Raw genomic sequence first — 10165 nt, 5'->3', positions numbered from 1 at the left:
GGCGAAAAGTTTTATGTTACACTCAACATTGTTGGCAATATTTTTGATGAAAACTAAGAACAACACTGGTCCTAGGACAGATCCCTGCGGGACTCCTGATGTAACAAGAACTGGTCTTGATTGAACTTGTTCGAAAGTTACAAATTGTGAGCGGTTCGTCAAAAAATTTGTGATCCAGTGTAACACTTGGCCATCTCCAATTATGATGCGTAGTTTTGTTATTAGTTTGTTGTGGCTTACACTGTCAAATGCTTTAGAGAAGTCCAGTAGTATTATATCTGTTTGACTGCAGTCGTCAATACTAAGGGCTAGGTCATGCACAACCTCGGTTAGTTGTGTGACAGTTGATAAGCCACGACGAAAGCCATGTTGATGGGGTGATAATAGGTTTTCCGTCTCCAGAAAGTGCTTTAAGTGTTTTGCTATATTGTGCTCCATGATTTTGCACGACGTACTGGTGAGGGAAATGGGTCCATAGTTAGAGGGTGAGTTTGTATCTCCGGATTTATGAATGGGTAGAACCTTTGCTTTTTTCCATTCGTCGGGTAGCCTCGAAGTTGATAAAAACTTGCGAAAAATGATACCGAGATATTTACTGCACCATTCTGCATATCGTTTAAGGAACTGATTTGGGATGTCGTCTGGACCACTTGCTTGATTTATGTCTAGGTTTAGCAGCAAGTTAAGAACACCTTCATCTGATATGTGGACAGAACCAATACCTGGCGTAGGTGAGCAGGAACTGTTAGGGAGAATGCCGTCATCTTTTGTAAAAACAGATTTTAAAAAATCGTTGTGCATGTTAGCTTTCGTCTGTTTTTCCTCCATGGACAGGTTGGATGTGGCTGTTTTATCTTTGCGAAAATATTTCCAGAATCTATGAGGATTATTCTTAAGAAGTGTAGGGAAAGTCACGTTAAAGTATGGTTCCTTTGCATGCTTTGATATTTCTTTTAGCCTTGCGACTGCACTGGTTAGTTTCAATGATTTGGTAGCATTTTGCCCCTTTTCATTAATTGATCTACGGAGCCGCTTGACTTGCCGTTGTGCATGAATGACGTCCCTTGTAATCCACGGGTTGCTTTTCTTAGGCCGTTTTATTTTTCGCGGAACGAATGCACCTACACAGTAGGTTACCGTATTTCTAAACTGCTCCCACAAGGTGTTCACTTCAGTGGTCTCACGTGAAGCAGTGTCGAAAAATGATTGGAATTCGTGCGCTAGGTGTGTTACAATACTAGTTTCGTCTGCTTTAGCAAAATTAGTTACGATCTGCATGCTTTTCTGATATATTATACTGCTCTGTAATAATAATCGGCAGGTAGGTATACTGTGGTCCGAGATGCCTTCTATGACGTCAACCTGAGCACGGGTTTCAGGAAAGTGATCACTGATTAGTATCAAATCTAGGATATTACCAGTTGTTCCTTGTGTACGTGTGGATGTTGAAACAATTTCATTCAGAATAAAAGTGAACATTAAATCGATGAGAGCCTCTGAAGCTGTTGATGTATATTGCATTGTTGTCCAATTTACGTCGGGGAGGTTGAAATCACCCATGATAATAATTCGTGAATTTCGGGAATGGTACTGAAGGAATTCCTGAATTGCAGTTATGGCTTCATGTCCGGTAGAAGGACTTCTATAAATGCAGCCGGTAATTATGTCTGTACCTTTACAAATAATCTTGCAGAAAACAGCTTCTGCGCAGGGAACTTCAGGGAGAATAACAAAAGGTAGCTGCCTCCTAATCAGTATTGCTACGCCCCCTCCTCGTGAACCACGGTCTTTTCTGATGACGGAGTAGTTTGGTGGAGCGATTTCGTGACTTGAAATTTCAGGTGAAAGCCATGTTTCGGTGATTCCAATTACGTCTGGTTCATGACAAAGTAAGAGACTTTCAAGTGACTGCGTTTTGTTCACTATGCTTCTTGCATTTATATTTATGATGTACAGTTCTTTAACTGAGTTTTCTGACGAGTCATTCGAGGGCTAAATTCTGTGTCCTTTTTTTTGCATAGGAACTCTGCTATTTGTTTCTTCGTCCCAAAAATAAACGCGCTTATTTATGATTAGTTTGTCAAAGGACAGCGCAACCTTTTCCTTACTTTCTCGTTCTTGTTTGGCGCTCGCCCACGGTTTCTTTCTACCATCTCGAACTCTGGCAGAAAAATCTTCACCGATGGCGTATCTTGTGTCTTTTAGTTTGAATCCGTTTTTCAGTATTAGCCTTTTTTGTCTCGAATCTAGCAACTTCATAATTACTGGCCTAGTCTTGTTTTTTTTCCTGTCTACCTAGCCTGTGAATTCGCTCAATGGCGACAGCTTCTAGTTCGAGGATATCTTGTACTATAATTTTGTTCACTCTTTGGTCAAGACTTTCATTAGTTTCTTCTTCCTCCTCCGGCAGTCCGTATATAATTAAGTTGGACCGTCTGCCTCGATTTTCAAGCTCATCGATTTTCTTTTCTATTGTTTCAATTACGCGATCCATGCGTGAAATTTCGTTTTGGCAGGTGGCCAGTTTCTTTTCAAGCTGTGATAGGGCATCAAGCTTCTTGTCTATGTCAACGAGGCGTACTTCCTTTATGTCTCTTATGTCGCTAGCGATATCTTTGAGTTGTTTGGCAATTTGGGTTAGATCCGGGCCTGGATTAGTTTCAATATCTTCACCTAGGAGCAACAACTTGTGCAATACCACAGCGATACAAGGCAATTGCTGCGGGCACAGCAGCACGAACAAAAAGGGGTCACTTGATCTATTCTATTGTTACAATGTTCTATTGTTACTGGCCTCAAATCTGCAGCTCCTGGATGAGATGGGGTCTCTATCGGTATGTTGAAGTATCTTGTGGAAGAATTTACCTGTGATGCATTGTATATTGTTTATGTGTCCCTGGACACAGCTTGGCTCCATCCTGGATGGAAAATTGCGAAAATAATCTTACTTCTCAAAGATGCAAAGAAGGGTTTTGTAATTGATAACGTTCGTCCGATTTCCTTATTGTCTAATTTAGTTAAACCTATTGAATGCATTGTTCACAGCCGTTTTACAGATTACGCTCTTGCAATACAAGCCTTCAGTGCTTCTCAGATAGGGTTTCGTCGGAGGTTCTCGATTTAGACTGCACATTTAGATTTCGAAAGCAGAATTAGGGCTGCAGTGGAGAAGAAAGAGGTCGCTGCTTAAGCCACGTTCGATATCGCTAAAGCATATGACAGCGTAGAGCATTAAATACTATTGAACAAGCTCGATGAAATTCGGCCGCTTTTTTACATTCTTGCATGCATGCACGAATTCCTAAAAAATTGACGTTTCTCCTCTTCTGACCGTTCCAGTACTTCCGAAATTTTTCACAGACTAGGGGTGTGCCTCAGCGCTCGGTAGTGTCTCCTCTACTTTTTACCATACTTATGCGGGGCATACCAAATCAGGGTTACATCAAAGTGTATGTGTATGCGGACGACATCGCCTTTTTTGCTTCTGCGAGAGACATTCATTACTTCTGCGAGAGATATTATTAAGCTATTGCAGGCCTACCTCAATGCCCTAGAAGTATGGCTAGGGCAAGTTACATTTTATTCTGAACATGATCAAATCTTCCGTTCACCTTTTTCCTTCAGCGTCCCCTCTTTCTATTTGTCTACTGTGTTGTGGCGCCCAAATCCCGCAAGTTGAGTCCTTAAAGTCCATATGTGTAATATACGACCCTAATCTAGACTGGCGACCTCATATCAGAAGTATTGTCCTCAATGGTGAGCGAGCACTCTGTCGCCTGACACGAATCAGCAATAAGAAATTCGGTATGCGCCGAGACACTCTCTCATTTCTCTATAAGACTTACGTAAGACCATTTTGGAGTTCGGTGGCGTTCTGTTCTCCGGTTGTCCTAGATGCAAAATTCAACATCTGGTTCTTTTGGAGAGGCGCATTCTAAGGCTTCGCCTAGGTTTACCAAAATCAGTGTCAAATTGTGTCCTCTTTCTGGAAGCTCGCATGCGGGACTTGAACTCTTGCTTCCAGCTTTACACAGTGTGCACTTTCTCACAGGGACTTGAGGCAATACCTGGAGTTCCTCCTCCAATTTTTTGACTAACCCAGCTTTGTTTCTAGATAAATATCGGCCGCTTTACAAACTGCCTCAATTTGTGTTTACTGAGCACCTCTTGTCTAGAATTGCAATCTCGCTTAGGTCCGTGCAATGCGTCAGCAATTTGCAGGCTGCACCAGCTGTTTGCTTCGACCATGCGCTGCCGCAATATGCAAAGCACTTACCTGCCAATGTGCTATTGCAGTATCCGAGCCATGCTGCAATTTTCACAGATGCCTCTCAACAAGCCGAAAAGGCAACAGTAGCTGTTTATTCACAAACACTAGATTGGCGTTATTTTCTCCGGATCCCTGATTATACACCAATTTTCACTGGTGAATTTCTCCCTGTAGGTTTGGCCCTTCAAAGAGTTCCCCGCAATACTTCTCAAGTTATCATTCCGTCGGACTGCCTCTCAGTCTTGGCAGCATTAGAAAGTTCGCAAACTATTCTCCTGTACCGATCCCTACTGTACTTTGTGCCACGTCATGTCGAATAGGTGCGTTTTCAGTGGATCCCAGGGCACTGTGGCCTTACTTCAAATTCGACGGCCGATTTCTTAGCGAGATCAGCCATCAATGAGCCTGTTGCCCATGTCGTTCCGGACCTCACCGTGCTGACCACGTCTCGTTATAAACGTTACCAAATACACCATTACCAGAGCCATGAGCGCATCCTTGGTACAACGGATTTCCAACATTTAAGACCCCCATAGAACATACGTTCTTGCGCGTCAAGACAATGTGAGGTTTCCATGACGCTGTTGCGCCGCAGGATGCCTCGCCTTAATCTATATTTATGCCGTTCTGGGTTCACGTCGTGGAATCTATGTGCGCCATGCGGAGACGTTGAAGCGTTAGATCAATTCATCCTCTACTGCCGGCGGTTTGCACGGCAGAGAATTCAGTTTTTCCAAAACCCTCTCGCTCAATTAGGGCTGCCGTTTACTGTGCCCGTCTTCCTTTCCTTCGGTGGAACCGTCAAAGAGCCATTAGGCAGGTGTGTCAGCTTCTTCAAAATTATATTATTGAAACTTGAATATTTTCTTGATAACTTTTCGATGCCTTTATATTCCTGTCAAATTATTTTCTTTCCGACTAATGTTTTAAATTTAGTTATTCCACCCACACCACTTTGTTTCCTCGATTTTCATTCCTATTTCCTCAATATCTCTCAAAATTCGTGATTTTCTCTTTCTTTCAAATTCCTCTATTTTTTTAGCCACTTGAAATAAACCTGGATGAGATTTTTTTCGTGGTTGGATCTGCCCCAAACCCTGGCCAATCGCTCACCGTGGGCATGTGCCATCGTATTTGAGGCAACAACATGCATGGGAGAAAATGAAGACGTGCAGTGGCCTCGAGAAGAGCGTTATGTGCCATGTTTACTGAGGTGAAGAAGAAGAAGAAGTAGAAGAAGAAGAGCGTTCCAGTGCGGTAGCGGTGTACGGACATCTAGGCCTGGTTCTTCGCGAAGGAGGACGCCAAGGTGGTGCGGATTTCAGAGCCTTCGCATACGATGGGAGACGGCGGCACCGAGAACCTCTGGCAGGCTCTGCGGTGGGCTTTACAGGGCATCCTGGAGAAGGGCGAGAGAGGGTGGCAGCTCGAAGATCTACACTTCAGTGCCTACGCGATGGTTGTCCAGGAACAATTAGGGGCGCTGCTCCACGGCGGACTGCGTGAAGTCGTGACCGACCACCCGGTGAACAAGGTTCGGCCAGGCGTCTTGGCCTCCCCTGACGACGCCTTCCTACGGACTCCAGATCAAGCCTGGAACGACCATCGGACAAGAATGAACCGGACAAGGGACATCGTCAGGTACTTGGAGTAGGTGCAGGTGTCACGGTACAAAGTGTGCAGTGTTCACAAATTCGGGGTGCCTCTTTTCCGCGACGAAGTAGCGCGCCACGGAGACATGCAAACCAAGCTGCAAGAGTGTCGCCTGCAAACGATGAGCCGAGGTCGCGAGGGCGAGATGGTCGACAAGCTATCAGTCAAGAACGCCTGCCAGATGCTGGGAAAATTAGGCGTCAATTCGAGATCGGTCTACGAGGAAGACTTCGAGCGACCCTTTTTGGCCGAGTCAGCTATATTCTGTGCTCTCGAAAGTCAAAAGCAGCTGGCGGAAATGAGCGCGATCGACTACATCGACTTGGCGGAGCAACGTATTAACGAAGAGACGCAGCGGGCAAAGCTTTACCTCGACCCCGGCACCGAGCGCCTCATCCAGCAAGTGGTCTACCAGGATCTGGTTGCCAGCCACGTGAACGCCATCGTGGCGAAGGAAGACTAGGGCGTCGTGGCCTTATTGAAGAACCAAAGGGTGGGGGACCTCACACGCATTTTTCGGCTGAGAGAATGGCGGCAAAGCAGTTTCGGAGTGTGTATCTACCTCGCGAGCTGGGCAGATCACTCATGGCGGAGGACGGCGACAAAGCGGACACGCTGTGCTTAGTTAAGAAGCTGATAGATCTTAAGGACCACTATGAGCACATTCTGAATACCTGTTTCAGTGGCGAAATCCTCGTCAAGAAGGTTATGAGTGCAGACTTTCAGTACATCCTCAGCCTGCTCTCCACCATCTCTGTCATATAATATCCAAACCAATCTGCTTATCTCCCCCTTGCCCTGGCCTCATTATTTTCGAACACAAGGAAGGAAGTTTCAGCTGTTTAGAATTTGCCCAGTTGTTTCATTTTACTCCGTTTCACCTTAAAGCTAAATATAGTTAAGTACCTTAAGGGAAGTTGAATAAATGACGCCAATAAAAATTGGAGAGTACAATTAAGCTCAGTCTTAGAGGTATGACGCGATAGCGTACTGGTTTACAGGCTGCTAGGCAGCGGCTGTAGTTGGAAATAACAGCTAAGGAAGTTAACGAACTGCGGAAGGCCAAACAACTGCTAGTATAAGGGAATACGTCTATTTAGGGCATGCAGTTACCGCTGATCAGGATAATGAGAGGGAAACCGCTAGAATAGCAGTGGGGTGGAGCGCATTTGGCAGATTCTCTCAGATTATGAATGGCAGTTTACCACTATCTGTCAAAAGAAAAGTATACAACATCTGTATCTTACCGGTACTCACCTACGGGGCAGAAACGTGGAGGCTAATGAAAAGGATTTATCTTAAAAACAACACAGCGAGCTATGGAAAGAAAAATAATAGGCGCAATATTAAGAGACCGGAAGCGGGCAGAATTGGTGAGGGAACAAACGCGTGTTAATGACATACTAGTGGAAATCAAGAGGAAGAAATGGGCTTGGGCAGGGCATGTACTGCGAAGGCAAGATAACCGCTGGTCCCTAAGGGTATCGGGGTGTATTCCAAGAGAAGGCAAGAGTAGCAGGGAGCGGCAGAAGGTTAGGTAGGCGGATGAGATTAAGAACTTTCCGGGGATAACGTGACCACAGCTGGCAAAGGAAACCGCGTTCCGCCAATTACTGATATTATGTTTTTTTAGTCCTAAACAGCGCGTTGAGCGTCTCGCTGCTTTCGCTGTATGGCGCCCCATAGCGCTCGCGCGCTTATCAGCAGCCTTAGGAAAAGTCCGCAGCGCCGAACGAAGGGATGAGAGCAGAATTAGGCGGAGATTTCGAACGTACAGCCCGAAAGGCTACCAGTTAAAACGCGCAGCAATAGAGGCAACAGAGAGGGCCGAGTGCTCTGAGGCTTCGGCAAACTGAGCCACTTTGTTCGCGCACTCGCTGGTTGAGAGTATTGTACAATTTTCGGGTCTATGCCTTTATTCCATTCAAAAGAAATTTCCGGAGTGTTTGGATAAATTATGTTTAATATTCACCTGTATGTTCACTTTCTTGCTTGGCTTCAGATTTGCCGCTGTTCCGGATGACGCTTGCCTTAGTTTGCGGAGTATAGAAGATAGAAGCATTTCATACTTAAATGCATTTAATTGCACAGAAACATCAGCAGTCACACATGCATTACGCAATCATGGCATAGAAGAGTCATGCATACAAAAGCGCTGCACAATATATCAATAGGGACTGCAGAGCGACCTAGATCTCCTCGGACGAAGTTAAAAAACACGAATCAGGAAGGGCGTTGTCATGCCTACCATCCACTGCTATTAAATGAGTATTTAAAACAGGCATTGAGGCGGTTTGTCTCGAATCACAAAGTATACGACGGTGACCTACAGGCGACGATAAGGAGCGATCAGTATACACATATTGCATGCATGACACCTGTTCTTCGTCAAACAATTAAATAACGCATTGGCCCCTTCTCGGAGGCCGCACCGAAGTAAAGCAATGTAAAACCAGGATCTGACTGCCAAACAAGGGGTTGAACCGGAATCTTTTCTTGTTCAGTGCGGGTTCCGGTTAAAGCCTTTCGGGTTCATTTCCAGGTTCAGCTCCGCAGTGACATTTCCGCTCCAGTTCGATCCGGTTCAAAGGGGTTCGGGATCGAAAAAATCTTTGAACGCAGATGGGTTTTCCAATCGATGCTGATGATGCTTTATTTTGCTTTTCTGTGTAACGTCAGTATGCAAAATAAAAAAAGACATTTCCTTTTATACGACTTGTTGTGACTTGACCCATTCCACTGTACGGTGTACGGCAAAATGTGTATGAATTTACAGCGTCATCAGCAAATTGAAATAAACTGCGAAATTTTGGTTTGCCCATTATGTTCCTCGCGTATTTCAAACTTCAGCACCTTTTTTTCTTTACTTCTCAGTTCGTTTGCCGTGTGTTTGCTCACATTCCTGTGCGCAGGTTGTGATGACGCCCCTAAGTGACGAGACCAAGGTGGCCCACCTGCCTCCCAGGTTGCTTCTCTGGGGATTTTCCAGGGATTTTTCGCTCACGGCCAACGACGCCGTCGTGGACGACTACGACGGCTGCTCTGCGACACGAGGCCCTTAACGCTATCGCGTTAAGAATTCAACAAAGCTAGGCCATCTGCTTAGCTCAGTATTCAGCGAGGGATGTTAAACTGCGCGCTGTGCCACCGATGTCGCTCAAGTTGGTGATCGAGGGTGCAAATAGAGCCAAGGCTTCTTCCGCGCTCCGTGTCCGGTGTGCTAGAGAGGGCCAGTAACAAGCGCACCACTGGCTTCGGTTAGGTTCCCGTAAACAGCTATCGCTGTAAAAGGAATACCTTTTGTTTGCACCAGGACGGACGTTGGCGATATAATTTGCAGTGGTATTTCCCTCAGTTTCATTTGTGTGTAATATTAATGAGCTTTTCCAATAAATGTGCCTAGAAAAGATTTGCATTATACACGTGTGTAAGATTTCTGCAAATTCTAGATCTATCAAATTTCCGATAGTTCGAACGCAAACTTTCGGATCCGAGGAGTAGTAAACGCTAATCATCGGTTATATCTATACGGACAGCGTCCCATTTTGTGAGCTGGCGAGTTTAAGCAGGCTGGCGTGTTATAAACAGATGAAGTGAGTATTTTCGGGCACCCCGCAGCCCAGGTATTAGGTTTCCTGCTGCGCGGAGGTTTTACGCGACAGCATATGTATACAGCTCTTTCGTTCGAAAAGCCGTTGGCCTCGTAGTGCTCGATACCGCGTGTCGGAAATAATGGGAGCGATGTAAATAAGTCGCATCATGGTAATTTGTTGTTCTAGTGATTGATGATTGATTGCTGTGTGATAGGCGATGACGAGTTAATGAAGTCATTGTGATTAATTCATTAATTGAATAATAAAAGAGATTAAAGAATGAACAAGTTGAAAAAGGGGGTTCAAAGGTGCTAAAATTCTCTGAATGAAAAAGCCAATGATAGATGGTGCTCATTAAGAAAATTTAGAGTGCGTAATTGATCAATTATTCAATTAAAAGAATCGAAAAAATGAAAATTGCCTTGAAATGTGTTAAACTGCCAAGAATGGAAAGCCTAAACAGTGCGCTATCGCGTCATACCCTTGAGACGGAACTTAAGTGTTCTCTGCAATTTTTTATTGGCGTCATTTATTCAACTTCCCGTAAGGTATTTAACTATGTTTAGCGTTAAGGTGAAACGGAGTAAAATGAAATAAACAACTGGGCAAATTCTAAACAGCTGAAAATTCCTTCCTCTTGTTCGAGAAC

The 10165-nt window shown here is 44.7% G+C and overlaps 1 pseudogene; it reads left to right on the top strand.

Moving 5' to 3' along the window:
- Window positions 1–6008: 6008 nt before the first annotated feature.
- LOC144112449 (cullin-3-B pseudogene) lies at window positions 6009–6386 on the top strand (annotated as a pseudogene).
- Window positions 6387–10165: the final 3779 nt, after the last annotated feature.

The sequence above is a fragment of the Amblyomma americanum genome, unplaced genomic scaffold (genome assembly GCF_052857255.1).
Source record: "Amblyomma americanum isolate KBUSLIRL-KWMA unplaced genomic scaffold, ASM5285725v1 scaffold_143, whole genome shotgun sequence".
Taxonomy (NCBI): Eukaryota; Metazoa; Arthropoda; class Arachnida; order Ixodida; family Ixodidae; genus Amblyomma; species Amblyomma americanum.
The sequence above is the reverse complement of the archived record's forward strand: the minus strand, read 5'-3'. Positions and strand labels throughout refer to the sequence as shown.